At 43.0% G+C, this 17,156-nt stretch overlaps 1 protein-coding gene across 6 annotated transcripts in view; it reads left to right on the forward strand.

Moving 5' to 3' along the window:
• The window catches only part of AUTS2 (activator of transcription and developmental regulator AUTS2), a 1,593,647-nt gene that overhangs the window by 1,453,033 nt on the left and 123,458 nt on the right, over window positions 1–17,156 (forward strand). The window lies entirely within an intron of this gene.

Raw genomic sequence — 17,156 nt, forward strand, 5'->3', positions numbered from 1 at the left:
CTATTTTCAAAGAGGGTATAGATAAGAGATTTTGGAAGGATGACCTGATTGGACGTACAACCTCCCTCCCTGGCATAGTGGTTAGAACTATAGCCTCAGCACCCTGCAGTTGTGGGTTCAAATCCCATGCTGCTCCTTGTGACCCTGGGCAAGTCACTTAATTCCCCATTGCCCCAGGTACATTAGATAGATTGTGAGCCTGCTGGGACAGATGGGGGAAAAATACTTAAGCCTGAATGTAAACTATTTAGGCTATAAGTGGTATATAAATACTATACTAATAATAAATTTTTCGACAGATGAGTTGGTTTACCTAACTCACAGCTTCTCTTAAGCAGTAAAGTTGAACAAGCTGAAATTAATCCTGAGTGGGATAGAACAATCTGGTGGAATGAGTTTATGCATGAAAGGCAAAGCAAGGTACTGCAGACAAATGCACAAGATGCAGGCAAAGTTTATTTTGAACAAGCAAACCACTTTATATAAAATATGGGACTGAACAAGGTCCGTGTTTTGAACAACACGTCTTCTTCAGGGGTCCTGGTTAAAAAAAAAAAAAGCTATCATAAAATTATTTGTTACAATATCAGTACAGAGTAAGTGGTGATGGAGTAATGTTAAAAGAATAAGTGGGAGAGAAAAACAAAAGTAGATAGTGCATGTGATAAAGGAGATGGGTATAGGCAAGATATCATGGTGATCCAGAAAGGTGGGAACTAATTAATTACAAAGCAGAACCGTGGTAGATTCAAGAGCAATGTTAGGAAATTCTACTTTACGGAGAGGGTGGTGGATGCCTGGAATGCCGCTCCCGAGAGAGGTGGTGGAGAGGAAAACGGTGACAGAGTTCAAAGAAGCGTGGGATGAACACAGAGGATCTAGAATCAGAAAATAATCTAATCTAATAAAACGCTAAGCGTGCATGCATACTCTTATCACCGTGTTGCCTGATCTGTAGTTCCGTGGTCGGCAGAGTGCGCATTGCGCGCTTAAAATGACCCCCACGCTCACGGCAGCAGAACCCAAATAGCAGCCTGGGAAGAGAAGTGCTGACCACAAGAACTCCTTTGCCGACTCCCCACTCACTCGGTAACTTTTTTTCACGGTCTGACCCTCACATCCCTTCCTGACGTCTGACCGGCTCACTTAGTCCTTTGCCGCCCCCCCCTTCCCTTCCCTTCCCTTCCCTTCCTGCGGTCCAGACTACAAACCTGCCGATTCCAGCAGCGTCTGCAGCACTCTACACACGCTGCTTCGGGGCCTTCTACTGCTCTGATTTGCTCTGCCGCATCTCTGATGATGTCATCAGGGACGTGCCAGAGTAAATCAGGGCAGTGGAAGGCCCCGAAGCAGCGTGTGTAGAGTGCTGCAGACACTGCTGGAATCGGCAGGTTCGTCGGGACCGCGGGAAGGGAAGGGGGGGCAGTAAGGGACTAAGGGAGCCAGCCAGACCACGGGAAGGGAAAGGGGGGTAGGGGAAACGCTGCTGCTGCACAGGGAAGTGATGTGGGGGGAGGAAAATGGAGGGGGAGGGAATGCTGCTGCTCTGGCTGCTGATAAAGATTTATGCCAAGATCACAGCAGAGAGACTGAGTGGAACTTTGAGACAGTTGGTATACAAATAACAGGCAGGTTTTATAGATGATATTTAGCAAGATTCAAATGTTGGATTCTATTTGTAAAATAGAGGCCTACAATTCAGATTGTAAATTAAACCCTATATGGACATAATTTTACTTAGAGGAGCTTGGCTAATATAACAAAAGAAGTATGTCTCATACATAGACTTCAGAGTACAGGTTCACATCATTTATCCAAAACGCTCGGAATTAAAGACATTTTGAATTTTAGAATTTTTTGGTTTTTGGAATGATATGTCACCAATGGCCATAGATTCATATTCGTTGCCTACTGCAGCCCTGCAGACTTCTCTGTGCTGCCTTCTGCCTTGCTGACATCATTTCCTCTTTCCTTCCTGGCTGGATGTGACAGAGAGAAGTGTGCGGAGCCACAGCAGAAAGAAAGACAGACAGCGGGAGGAAGGGAGACAGAAAGAAAAGAAGAAAGACACAGGGGCAGGGAGAGACACAGAAAGACAGACAGACAGAAAGAAAGACAGCGGAAGGGAGAGAGAGACAGAAATAAAGACAGACAGAAATATATTCTAGCACCCGTTAATGTAACGGGCTAAAATACTAGTATTAAATATTGAACTAAGGCCAGTACTGGGCAGACTTGCACGGTCTGTGTCTGTATATGGCCGTTTGGTGGAGAATGGGCAGGGGAGGGCTTCAATGGCTGGGAGGGTGTAGATGGGCTGGAGTAGGTTTTAACGGAGATTTCGGCAGTAGGAATCCAAGCACAGTACCGGGTAGAGCTTTGGATTCTTGCCCAGAAATAGCTAAGAAGAAAAAATTTAAAAAATTTAAATTGAATCAGGTTGGACAGACTGGATGGACCATTCGGGTCTTTATCTGCCGTCATCTACTATGTTACTATGTAACCCTGAGTAATGATGTCTAGCACTGTGTCTCTATTTCCAGTATTGCCACTGAGGCTCTCGGTTCCTCTGAGGAACACCTTGGAAAGAAAACAGATTTCTAAATCCTGGTGCTCTCAAGCGTGCTTTTTCCATGGTAGGATAATATCATCATCTTTCCACACTGTAAATTTGTGTATAATTAGTTACATGGTTGTGACGATGTAAGGACTCCACAAAATTGGAAACGATCCAGTGATAGAGTAATTAGCCTAACTTAGGGACATGTTCCATAGGGGAAAGAGGAACAAGGGAAAAGAGGTGATACAACAGCTGGGGATTGTGGTTTCAGTTTGCAGTGATTCAAAAGAAGAGGTCATGCTACTTTAAAGAAAAGGACTAAAAGGGGGTCACTTCCTGGATGGGTGCTCCAGAGGATTACATTGCTCAGGGATTGCATGTGTTCTGCAGCCACCGAAAGATTGGTGAGCCCTAAGTCTGGACAAGGAAAAGTTTTTTGTGGGTTGTTTTTTTTTCAGTAGAGAGACTGCAAGAGGCTACCAACAGAGGTAAGAACAACTAAACCAGTGTTTTAAAACTTTTTTTCACCTATGGACTGTCAGAAATAAAGAATTATTCTGTGGACCGGCATCGGTTCGTGGACCGGCGGTTGAAGAACACTGGGCTAAGTCGTAGGCCTGACCCCGCCCATCTCTACCCAATCTCCACCCCAGGCCCCGCCCCATAATAGTACTAATTGCACCTTGCACGTCCCTTGCCTCATCTGACGTTGCAACGTCAGAGAGAAGGCTTCCGGTTCAGGCGCAGGATGCCCGTAGGAGCCACTGCCCGTGGCTTTGTGCACTGAATCAGTTAGGAAGAGGGATAACGCCGCATCGATCGCACCGTGGACCGGCGGTTGAAGAACACTGTTTTGGGCCTGATGCACGTGCTGGCCCTGTGGACCGGCAGGAAATTTCTATGGACCGGCACTGCTCCATGTACCGGTGGTTGAAGAACACTGAACTAGACTGAGCAGTAATAAGCCAAGAGCCACCACTTAAAGGACACTTCTGTACAAGCACTAATCTATGCATGTGTATTGTGTGTGGAAATGTGCATTTACCATGCCATACAGTTTCTTATATCCCACAAATTTCAACTAGGATTCACTGCAGTTTACAATAAGACTTAATACCACTTGCTCCTTTCCCACTTCCCAATACCTTCCCGATTCCCCAAAGAAACCTCATCTACTCTTTATCTCCTCTAGAAATTACCAGATATCTTCCTGTAAAACGTTTTTTTGAATTCTTTTGTAATCCGCCTTGAACCGCAAGGCAACGGCGGAATAGAAATCTCTGATGTAATCTCTAATGTAATGTAATGTAACTTTGAGATAAGTTGTTACAGTTACTAGATACCATAACTGGACAGGGATCACGAGAATTACAAGGAGAAGAGATATGTCTTTAACGGTGGTCTCCAACTCAAACCCTTTGCAAGGCCACATTTTGGATTTGTAGGTATTTGGAGGGCCTCAGAAAAAATAGTTAATGTCTTATTAAAGCCAGTGAACTTAAAAAAAAAAAAAGTCTTATTAAAGAAATGACAATTTGCATGAGGTAAAACTCTTTATAGTTTATACATTTTTTTTCTTTTTAACTAAGGGCTCCTTTTATCAAAGGTGTGTTAGCTTTTTTAGCGCATGCACAAGATTAGTGCGCGCTGGCCGAAAAACTACCACATGCTTAAAAGGAGGCGGTAGCGGCTAGCGCAGGATAAAACCGCTAGCGCACCTTTGTAAAAGGAGCCCTAAGTCTTAATAATAATATTGTAATTTATAGCTAAAGAAACATGATCGAGAAACTGTTTTATTTTACTTTTGTGATTATGATAAACATACTGAGGGCCTCAAAATAGTACCTGTCGGGCCGCGAGTTTGAGACCACTGTTTCTTTAACATCTTCATGAATCTAGTAAGAGAGAAGTTATCGCAGATATAGTGGCAAGTTATTCCAGTCTTTGAGAGCCTGGAATTCAAAGGTAGATTTGAATAGTTTAGGAGAAGGATAGGTCAGTTTTAGGCAATGTGTTATCCTTGAGTTGTGAGGAGAGCCCAGAAGTATAATGTCTCGTGTGAATCTGCAAGAGTTTTCACCATGTATTGCTGTATAGGCCATGCAGACCATCTTCAACTGAACTCTTTTCTTCATGGAGCCAGTTTAACCCTTGCAATAGCAGACTAGCCTTCTCAAATTTGTTTCCCTGGAAAATTAGTCTAGCTGCTGTATTTTGGAATAGCTGTAGTCTCTTGTATTCTTCCTCAGCGATATCTTGGTACAGTAATCCAATTATAGGAGCAGAATTGCCTGGGCAAATGTTCTAAAACCAGCTTGGCTGAGAATGGATCTTATTGCTCTCAGTTGGCTCAGTCTGAAAAAGAATGTTTTGACCAGGGAGTCAATATGGTCTCTAAGAGTCAGATAAGAATCTAGGGTAATGCCTTGTATTTTTGAGATTCTCTCAATGTTAAGTTCTCTCCAGTGGTCAACCCGAGATCCGTGCATGGATTTGAATTGTAGTCACCAAGCCAAAGAACTTAAACTAAGTTTAAGAAAATTCTGCTGTGTCCACATGTTCAGATCCTCAATAATCCATGTTAAGAAGTGAAGGGTATCGGCATAAGTCACATGTTTGGTGCCCACACTCTCTATAACTGGTATAAATGCATGGACCTAAAGTTAGACGTGCCAATACCAGGTTATGCTGGTTATAGAATAGGCTTCTACATCCCATCCTCAGGGACCTAAATGGAGGTGCTGAGTTGCAGAATTTCCCATTTCAGAGAGAGATCCATTTGATGAGACTGGGTTAATATGCAGTTAGACATAGTAATCTGGGCAGAGTACTGTGGAAAAGGATGTTTGGTTGCCACATAGGTCAAGCAAACCTGTGAATGTTTGATCATGTCACCCCTTTTTTACACAAATTGCATTGGTTGCCAGTCGAGGCTCATTTGAAATTTAAATTTGGTTGCATTTGTTATAAGGTATTGTTCAGCCTTGGACCTAATTATCCTGTGGATTCGTTCACATTTGAAAATTCAAAGCACTCTCGACGCCCGCATGATGTAACTTACCTTTCCTTCAGTCACACAGGTTGTCAATATAAAAAAATATCAACGTCTTTTGTCGTTTCAAGCTGCAATATGAGATAAAGATTTGAATTCTTTAATAATAATAATTTTATTCTTATATACCGCCAAAGCCGTGGTAGTTCGAGGCGGTTTACAACAAAAAAGAGCTGGACAATCAGCGAATATAGGTACAATGTAAGATCATCAAAATACAGGAGAGTATGATACAGAGGTGAGGCATGAGAGAACTTGGGAACAATTTGGTTGGAGATGGAGAGGTAGGGCTTAAGAGGACTTGGTTGAACAAGTTTGTTTTTACAAGTTTTCTGAAACTTAGGTAGGAAGAGGAGTGTGTGATAATGTTACCCAACCAATCGTTCAATTGACCTGCTTGGAAGGCGAGTGTTCTGTTCAGGTATCTCTTGTAACGGCAGGCCTTTAGTGTTGGGTGGTTGAATAGATGGACTCTGCGTGTGGGTCTGGATGGACATTCTAGACTGAAGTGGGGAACCAAGTACATGGGGGCCGAACCTAGAATGGATTTGAAACAGAGACAGGCAAATTTGAACACCACTCTCGCTTCGAGGGGCAGCCAGTGGAGTTTTTGGTAGTAGGGACCTCATATTCATATCAGCATTTTAGGAGACAATTTAGGAAAACGTATTTGTTTTTAAGATTTTTAGGAAATTATATTCAACTGTATATGTGCAGGTTTTTAAAAACTTTTATTTTGTAAACCGCATAGAACTTAGGGTTTTTTTAACGAGGCCGCGTTAGCGGCTTTATCGCACGTGACTTTTTATCATGCGCTAACCCCCGCGCTAGCCGAAAAACTACCGCCTGCTCAAGAGGAAGCGGTACCGTCTAACGTGGCCGGCAATTTAGTGCATGCTATTATGTGCGTTAAACCTCTAACGCGGCTTCGTAAAAGGAGCCCTTAATGGTATTGTGGTCTAGAAATAAATGTTATGTTTAAGTAAAGGGCAAAGGTCCTGGCTTTGCAGGGAATTGAATCCCAAAGAAGAAAAGGATATCATGTGACTGTTTTCTGCAGTACCTCAGTGGGCCAAGCAGGGCATGGGCAGTGCGCCGTGACATCATAGCGTGTGCTAATATGTGTGCACATTCCAACAGAACTGATCAGAGCCACCATCACATCAAATATAACTTCCTTCTGGGCAGGAAGTAATCAAGTTAATTACCGAAAATTGGGAGGGTTCAAGTAATCATAACCCATAAAAGCCAAACCTCAGTTATCAAGATCTATTTGACCCATCTTTGCTTGTTATTGTATTAGAACATCAGATTTAGAAAATAATATTGGTCTTCCCAAGGTGGCTCCAGTTCTGTTCTAGATTACCCTTGTTCCAGACGGATTTAAATTCAGCAGACGTTAACTGATAAAGTAATGAACCAAGTAATGTGCTTATGAGATTTTAGTATGATGTGGACCCCATTTTTTCTGGAACAGAAAGCATAAACCAAGTTCTTCCTTGCAAGTCCCAACCACAAACTAACATCCACCACCCTGCAACTTAATGGCTTAACATATCCAATCAACTCTACTATAAAAATCCTCGGAGTCATCTTGGACCGATGCCTCACTTTAGAAGAACACACTAACACCCAGGTCAAAAAATGTTTTTCCACCCTGTGGAAACTCCGCTCCATCAAACATTACTTTGATTTTCCCACCTTCAGACTGCTGGTCCAATCCCTAATCCTAAACTCCCTGGATTACTGCAACATCATATATCTGGGCTCCTACAAGAAAACCACTAAACGACTACGACTTATTCAGAATACCGCCGTCCGCCTCATCTACGGGCTCAAAAAATCAGACCACATCAGCCCTTTCTACAGGAAACTTCACTGGCTACCGTTCGAAGCAAGGATCATCTTCAAATTCGCCTGCCTCTGCTTCAAAACCCTAACTGGCTCAGCCCCGATATATCTTTCACGCCACTTCACCTTCCCAGGCTCTAACCGTACACGCAATGCACACCTGTTTGCCTACCCCTCCCCAAAAGGATGCATCCACAAAAGATTCTTCGACAAAACCCTCTCTTTCCAAGCTGGCAAATGGAATGACTGCCTGTCCACTCTCATCTCTCTTGCCCCAACTTATCAATCCTTCAGGAAATCTCTAAAAACACACCTCTTCAATAAATTCCTCTAACCCCCGCCCCCCCCGACCAAACTAATAATCCCTTGCCTCCCTCCCTACCCTTCCCCTCCCCCCATGCAACAATTATTAGATCATTTTGTAATTGTCACTGGTTTATACCATATAATTGTTAACTAATTCTCTCCACCTACATTGTATAAATCGCTCTGAACTGTTTTTCGATTTGCTGTAACCTCGATGTAACTTCGCTAGAACTAAGCTGTAACTTCGCTGTAAATGTACAGTCTCTTATCCTGTAAACCGCTCTGAACTGTTTTGTGGTATTGCGGTATAGAAAAATAAAGTTATTATTATTATTATTATTAACCTATTGATTTTAACTTGCAGAAGTGATTTACGGTTTTTCATGACTGTTTTATACCCTGACACCTTATACACACAGCAGAGAATGCCAGAAGTCAAGAGGAATTACTGTATACAGCGTCTTAAATTACTCAGTCATGCTGAATATACATTTTAGGCAGAACACTGTGGTATCTATTAACATTAATCCTATATAATAACAGCCAGTATCAGTTTATCTTGCTTACATAAAAGGGCTATACCACCCCATCCCTGAAAGGTGCAGTGTCAGCAACTCTGACCTGAAACCTGATAGTATCCACGCCCTGGCACAACTTTTACTGTGGTCCGTAGCACCATCAACCCATACCCCAGCTCCTTCGCAGCTTTGGCCCTGCGCTCATGCTGCTTGCACCAGTGGAGCCAATGTGCTTGTTGACATAATTGTCACTTCCATTATATGCAAATCTCTCTCATGCTTATTCATTAGGGATATCTTGAAGACCTGACTGGCAGGGGGGGGGGTCCCCCAGGACAGGGGTGGGATCCACTGGTATAAAGAATATCAGCTTCCATTCCGGAACACCCACTGGCAGGGGCCAGTGAACCCAACAGCTCTTCTGCTACCATTTCACGGCCCCTTCTGTCAGTGGCGTAGCAAGGGTGTGAGGCGCGCGGGGTGGTGGGGCCCCCCCCCACCCGCTCCTTTGCCGCACACCCTGCCCGCGTGCCCCTTTCCCTGTACCTCTTTAATTCTCACAGCGTGAGCAGCATCACAAACTTGCCCACATCGGCGTCGGCTCTCCCTCTGATGTTACTTTCTAGGTGCATAGAAACATAGAATATGACGGCAGAAAAGGGCCGTCTGCCCACTCGAATAACCCACCCCCCTAAGCACTTCCTCAAAGTGAACCCACATGTTTATCCCATTTATTCTTAAAATCGAGCACGTTGTTGGCCTCTACTATCTGAAGTGGAAGATCATTCCATCGATCAACCACCCTTTTGGTGAAGAAATACTTCCTAGTGTCACCATGAAATCTCCCACCCCTGATTTTTAGTGGATGCCCTCTTGTCGCCGTAGGTCCTGTGAGGAAAAAGTTGTCTTCTTCCACCTCAATACGGCCAGTAACATATTTGAACATCTCTATCATGTCTCTCCTCTCTCTGCATTCCTCGAGAGTGTATAGCTGCAACTTACCAAGGCATTCTTAATATGGGAGATCCTTGAGTCCTGAGACCATCCTAGTGGCCATTCGCTGAACCAATTCCATTCTCAGCACATCCTTTTGATAGTGTGGCCTCTAAAATTGAACACAATATTCCAGATGTGGTCTCACCATGGACCTGTACAGCGGCAATACCACTTCGGGCTTTTGGCTGGCGAAACTTCTCCGGATGCAACCCAGCATTTGTCTAGCCTTGGATGAAGCTTTCTCCACTTGATTGGCTGTCTTCATATCTTCACTAATGATTACACCCAGGTCCCGTTCTGTAACAGTTCTAGTTAAGGTCTCACCGTTCAAAGTGGAGGTTCTGCATGGGTTTCCGCTACCAAGGTGCATAACTTTACACTTCTTGGCATTAAAACTCAGTTGCCAAATAGTAGACCATTGCTCCAGTAAAAGTAGATCCTGTGTCATAGTGTCGGGCACGGTACCTCCGCCCACTACATTGCACAATTTAGCATCATCGGCAAATAATGCAATTTTACCCTGAAATCCCTGAGGCAGATCCCGTACAAAGATAAATAGGATTGGACCCAGGACCGATCCCTGTGGTACTCCACTAAACACTAAACACTTACACTTAACTTGCTGGATTTTGGCCATTATTTTGTACCTGGAAATTAAATGCCAGAACCCAGACATGGCCTGGCATTAAATTTCTGGGGATAACGCCAGCAGCAGTCAGCAAAGTGATGACCGTTGCCAGATGAATATCAGGTCTTAAACTTTTATTTTTTTTGGAAGGGGTGTGTGTGTGTGTGTGTGTCGTGTACACCCTTGGCGACCATTATTCTGAGAAAACATTTTATATTACTCATAAGTCCTTATATTATTTTGAAAAAAAGACCAGACTTGTATGTTAGAACCTGTTTGTCCAACCCATTGTCTCTACATTAGGACTTAACTTATTTGTAACTAAGGCGTGCAAATAAACTTTGCTGCGGGGGGCAGAAAGGGTGGAGTGCAGAGCGCTGGGAGGTGTGGGTTGACGGAGATGAAGGAGTTGTCAGGATGTGTTCCTGAAGCAGATAATTCTTGAACAATAGCAACCGCAGCAGTGCGAGAAACTGCAGTCAGGCTTTGTGATGGATGTGTCACATCAAGCTGATACAGCACGGCTTGAACCCAGTCAATTATACAGAGCTCCAGGCTAAAAAAACAGATCTGGCAGAAAGGAAAGACAGTTAGCACAGCGATAGAAGGGGAAGGGAGAGTGAAATGGGAGGGGAGTTTCATACCACAGTAATACCTGATCCAAAAACCATAGCAAGGCAGTTTATAGTAAAACAGAACTAAGGGCTCCTTTTCGCACGCTATAGTGTGTGCTAGCCAAAAAACTACCACCTACTTAAAAGGAGGTGGTAGTGGCTAGTGCAGAATGCTGCAGTGATGATCCTCATTGGTCTTTACTTTTAGTGATCAGTGTGTGTGGTGCTGAGCACATTCACTTACACATAAATATTTTTTCTTACTATTATTATATTTTTTCTTTGTATGATTATATTTTTATGATCATATTTGTTGATATATTTTTCAGCTATAGCATTTTTGGTTTAAATGTGTAGTAATAGCAAACTCCGGGTCCCGTCTGGAGGGCCTCCACGCATGCGTAGACGTTGACGTGATGACATCACACACGCGTATGACGTCATCGTGTCGACGTCCGCACCCTCCAGATGCGGCTCCGAGTTTAGTGTGCCGTGGCTTCAAAATTTTGCAAGACACTTCTAGAAAATGAGGTCTTAAGGATATAATGCGCTGGTGGTAGGGGGGGGGGGCGGCGATGATGGCTACAGAGTTTGTGTTGGCCATGATTAGAATCTTTGGTGATTAGTGAAGCTCCTGATGCAACATGGCTCTGCTCCTGCCTAATTTTCTTCTACAGGTGTCTGAAGAGCTTGAGAACGGGAATGTTCTTATTGTCTCCTCGAAAACAAGTTAGCTGGATATACAGCTCAGCACCTGGTTCTGAAAAAAAAATAAAATAAGCGAAGCAATTACATTGCGTGAACCTTGCATCACCTAGGCATGAATAATAATAATCCAGGTATTACCCTGAGAAGGAGTTGCCGCAGTGGAACTCAGGCATGTTGCCATCTGGCTGTATTTATAGTCTGTTTACATTTAATTATCTTATCACCTTTCTATTTTTTGCCAGCATCTTTACTATCTGGCCGACAGAGTTTCCTTGAGGATGGTAACTCGGGAGCCTAGTTAATGTTTTTGAAGGTACATGCAGCAGTATTATAACTGCTGAAAGAGGTAGCCTACGGTATGTCACATCTCTATATCTCTAACACAGTGGTCTCAAACACGCGGCCCGGGGGCCACATGCGGCCCGCCAGGTACTATTTTGAGGCCCTTGGTATGTGTATCATAATCGCAAAAGTAAAATAAAACAGTTTTTTTTTATCATATGTCTCTTTAACCATAAATTACAATATTATTATTAAGACTTAGCCAAAAGGAAAGATTTATAAACTATAAAGAGTTTTACCTCATGCAAAATTGTTATTTCTTTAATAAGACAGTAACTATTTTTTTCTGAGGCCCTCCAAGTTCCTACAAATCCAAAATGTGGCCCGGCAAAAGGTTGGAGTTTGAGACCACTGCTCTAACAGATGCCTAAAATCAGTGATGCATTTTGGATGTTTTTTATCTTGTGCTTCCATCAGAGTTTAGCAAGTGTTTAAATGGGACCACTGTCCCCCAGCGCCCAGCATAAACTGAGCCATCTGTGCAAATTGGCTTCATTTATTTAGGTAAACTATTTTAATCCGTATTTTACTTGGTCTGTCTTGAACAGAATACTCTGAAGTACGCCTTAAAGAAAGTGCTTCTATGAAGCGTGTAAAGGGTTCGGAAGGTGCCACCACTCTGCCAGTATCTCCTGGATTCTATATATAGAGCCCAGGTTTGGGTGCGCTGCTGAGATGTGCACGCAATTTAATTGGCTGAGTTGTTAACCATAATTGGATGCTAGCAACCAATCATTGACATTTTATTTTGGCACTGATAATATTTGTACGTGTGGTATTCTGTAACCCAGGGCACCTAAATCACCTAGTGTAAAATCTAAAAGGAGCATAGATGTTCTAAGGGGTGTTCTAAGCACTTAAGAGCAGTGTTATAGAATAATGGGTTAGCATGATATTATTATATAAGAATAGCCTTACTGGGTCAAACCAATGGTCCATCAAGCCCAGTAGCCCGTTCTCACGGTGGCCAATCCAGGTCACTAGAACCTGGCCAAAACCCAAGGTGTAGCAATATTCCATGCTACCAATAAAGGGCAAGCAGTGGCTTCCCCCATGTCTTTCTTAATAACAGACTAAGGACTTTTCCTCCAGGAACTTGTCCAAACCTTTCTTCTTTTATTAGGAGTGAATGTTATCTTGGGTGCTTGTTGTCTGTATGGGTTAGGTCTATCCTATTTAACGATGGAGTTCTTTTATTTGATTGTATTTTTGTAAACCGCTTAGCCCAGTAAAATGAAAGAGCGGTATAACGAGATTAATAAACCATAACCACGCCCAGCTAAGGTACCAGGTTTCGTCAGGTCTAAACTCTGGAGCCCAGAGAATTGGCGCTAAGAGCTATTTTATAAATTTCATGTGTAAATAATAGTGATTCTGAGCCAGGATCTCCACACTGAATATTTTATTTAAAACATTTATATCCTGCATATCCAGAAATCTATGTGGGTTACAAAATTAAATATACAAGCATTTTATTCACATTGTTTCTACAACCCTTGATACATTTTTTAAAATTCTTTATTGATTTTTAAATAATAACAGTGCACTACAATGAATTATCAAGAGCAAATCAGAAAAAGCACTTTACACATACAAACATTTTAAAACAAAATCATTTTCCCCCCCTTCCCTTAACTAGCAATAATTAGAAATATATTCTTATAACTATAGTGTCCATAAACTATATACCATACATAATATTACTATCCTCCCTCCCTCCCACCCTAGATGTGCAAGGAAGTAATCTAATAAGAAAAAGTACATGTCAGCTAATGTGACCCTATATATGTAGTCAATGGACTCCACACCTTATTGAATGCATTACATTCAGTGATTTCTTTCACTCGCCGGCGGTCCAACTGCCCTCTCTTGTCTCCCCTGCTAAAAACCATATTCGCGGGTTTTCAACATTCGCAGGGGTCCTGGAACGGAACCCCAGCGAATATCGGGGGGAGTACTGTACATCTGGAGTCTAGCCAGTAGATGTCACCACTGAGCAATGGCTGAAGCTCCCTCTCCTCCTCCAACAAGAGGCCGTTTTCTGCCACGTTCCCACCCCTTATTGACACAAAGAGCAGAAGGAATTGAACTCAGGTTTTCTGTGTGACAGCGTGTATCACTGCCACTAACTACTAGACTGTCCCTTTTGTTTAAATTAAATAAGAAAAAGTGCCCGATTTTTATTTAAAGACACTTTTTGTTTTCTTTCTCTGCAACATGTGTTCTGAAAATAATTTTCTCTTTCTGTGATCTTGCTCATGAATCTGAAACTCCTCTTGAAAGCCAGGTTGTTGCAGCTGAAAATCGTGTTGTTGTTTTTTCTGTTTTAAACTTCTAGCCCATTGTTTGAAATGTGGGAATGTCTTTTAAAGAACTTAGCTAACCGAGAAGATTTATGCCATCTGATTGATGAGTTTGCTTCATTGCTTGCCAAATGGCCATTGCAGGTGAAAACTAACTCTTAAGGAAACACATGTGCTTGCAAGTGATCAGTGCATGATCCTAAGGGTCACCAAGCAGGTGATGGATTGCCTCACCAGTTGTCGGTGAGGGTGAAAGCCTGGCTTTTACATAATGATCTATCCTTTGGTGTCACTAAAGAGATGAACAGTGATCCTTGGTGCGTATACATTCCCAGCATCATAAGATTAACCTAATCCCTTGGCTTTAGCCCGACATTTCTGGATCGTCTCCTGCTATCTTGATGTGGAGATGTGAGAGAGTTCCTTGGCTCTTTTGTAAGATTAAGAGTTTCCCCTCGACAAAGTAGAAATTTAAGGAACACGAGTATCTAATTTTAAAGTTCATCTGGCCTTAGAGCAAATTGGAGGATTAGACCATAGAATCCTACATGCCTAACAGGTTTATATTATCAATGCCTTTATGAATAAAATATGCAGCACAGAAGGTAAGTTCAAGACAACTGCATGAAAGAGAGAGACAGAAGAAAAACATCTCTCTCTCTCTTTTTTTGTTTTTCAGAGATGATGTGGATTTTCCTCCTCCTTGTATTGCTGAAAATGTAACTTGCTTTTAAGACATACTGTTAACCTAAGCTAGGCTTGAGAACAACTTCAATCAATAAAAAACGGTTCATAGACAATGGCGCAAAAGACAAAAGCGCGTGCCGACAATTGAGCGCAGCGCGCACCGCCGCGCCGCTCTAAATTACAGTTTTTAGGTGCTCCGACGGGGGGTTTTGTTGGGGAACCCCCCCAGTTTACTTAATAGACATCGCGCCGGCGTTATGGGGGGTTTGGGGGGTTGTAACCCTCCACATTTTAATGTAAACTGAACTTTTTCCCTAAAAACAGGGAAAAAGTGAAGTTTTCAATAAAATGTGGGGGGTTACAACCCCCCACAACGCCCCCACAACGTGGCGCGATGTCTATTAAGTAAAGTGGGGGGGTTCCCATCCCATGCCCCCCCCCGTCGGAGCACTAAAAACAATAATTTAGAGCGGCGCAGCGACTTTGTCCCGGCGCGCTTTTGACCTGACACCATAAAAAACATTTGGCAAAAAAAAAAAAAAAGCAGTGCACAAAACTGAAAGCATTAGCAAAAAGCCATGAAAACCAATATATAAATTAAAGCTAAGCATTTAGAGGCCTTGTTCCAAAGCTGCGGCAAAAAGTGGCCTTAGCGCGTTCTTATGCGGGTGTTTGCTGTGCTCTAAGGCCACTTTCTGTTGTGGCCAAAAAAAGAGCTGATTTTCTATTTTTGGCATCGATGGTATTATATTGCTTTTAGTGTGTAGGCCTTTCTTGCCACCTATAATCAGCAGGTGGCAATGTGATTGTGCCAACTGATTAGTACAGGCACGTCCACTCTTCACCACACAGACACGTCCCCTCAGCCCCCCAATTTTTTTTTTTTTAACGCATGGATTTTACCACGGGATGCCTTGGCACGCCTTGCAGTATCCCCTTTTAAACGTTAGAGCTTACCATAAAAGGGTCCTTTAATTAAGTGATACCCAATGAACCCTCTCTTTTACAAAAGCCGGCAGCGGTGGTCAGCACGGTTAAATGCTCTGACACCCATAGGAACTAAATGAGTGCCGGAGCATTTGTTGCGCGGCAGTTGGCTGTGTGGTTTTGTAAAAGGGAACCTAACCTAATAATTTTAAAAATTCGTTAAAAAAAAAATTAACTGCAAATAACCAGTAAGGGGTAAAAGGACAATTTGCTCACAGGCCTGTAAGAATAACCAATTGCAAACTTGGCATCCCTTCTTGATGACGCTGTCTTCTTGATGATGGAGTGAGATGGTGAATAAGGTTAAAATTCAGTCGTTTTGGTGGGGCTTGGCGTGCTTGTTGAGTGTAGAGGAGGAAGGGTTTCTTTGTTACGCACCAGCTTACTTGCCTTCCTGTGATTCAATTATGTTATCTTCTAAAGATCACTGTGATGAGATGCTCCTTCAGAAGTGAGTGGAGGGTTAGGTTGGGTGGGTATGTGGGGAGGTGGGGTAGGAGTGTTGATATGTTTGCATATACGAGATATATAGCTTTTAAATATTCCAGTCTATATGGGCCGGGACAAAGGCGCGCCCAGACAATTGAGCGCGGCGCGCGCCGCCACGCCGCTCTAAATTACTGTTTTTAGCGCTCCGGCGGGGGGGGGGCGGGGGGGGAACCCCCCCCACTTTACTTAATAGACATCGCGCCGCGTTGTGGAGGCGTTGTGGGGGTTCTAACCCCCCACATTTTACTGAAAACTTCACTTTTTCCCTGTTTTTAGGGAAAAAGTTCAATTTACAGTAAAATGTGGAGGGTTACAACCTCCCAAACCCCCCATAACGCCGGCGCGATGTCTATTAAGTAAACTGGGGGGGTTCCCCAACAAAAACCCCCGTCGGAGCCCCTAAAAACTGTAATTTAGAGCGGCGCGGCGGCGCGCACTTTTGTCTTTCGCGCCGTTGTCTATGAACCAAAAATGATTATACCTTAATATGTCACACAACTGATATAAAGGATTCAAAATTGGCTGAATATTGCTGTGATGTGGTTATCTTAAACATCTGCTCTCCCCCTCTACTTGGTAACTTTTATAAGAAATAAAAATAGAACCGTTGCTTTTTGTTGCTTTTTTTTTTTTTTTAATTATCCAGGAATTTCCTTTTGTTCTCTGAGTTTCCAGCCCAACAAGGCCCAGTATCCATCGGGTTGCATTGCCCTAGGCCTTCAACAAATATCCCGGATTCTCCCCCCCCCCCCCTTCCTTGTTTTATATTCCTCCTCAGCTCATCTGACCCAGTCATCACAACTACAATCCTCATTAATAGGTCAAGTACCGTGATTCTAGCTAGAACCCTTCAACTTCACCATCTTGTGATACCTGGAACTTTCCACAGCACCTGAAGGCATTGCTCCCCCCCCTCCCCCCCAGCAGCATCACCAGCCCTGGCTACTAGGAACTTGGAAGACCTGACCCAGGAATCAAACCAAAGTCTTCTGCATGTCACAAAATCCGCTATGTTAATTCAAGGGCTCTTTTCAGTGTAAAATGACAATAAATGTTAAAATATATTTAGTTGAATACTATATTTTCTGTTTTGTACACGGTAAAGAATTTATCTT

The sequence above is a fragment of the Geotrypetes seraphini genome, chromosome 15 (genome assembly GCF_902459505.1).
Source record: "Geotrypetes seraphini chromosome 15, aGeoSer1.1, whole genome shotgun sequence".
In the NCBI taxonomy this organism is placed as follows: Eukaryota; Metazoa; Chordata; class Amphibia; order Gymnophiona; family Dermophiidae; genus Geotrypetes; species Geotrypetes seraphini.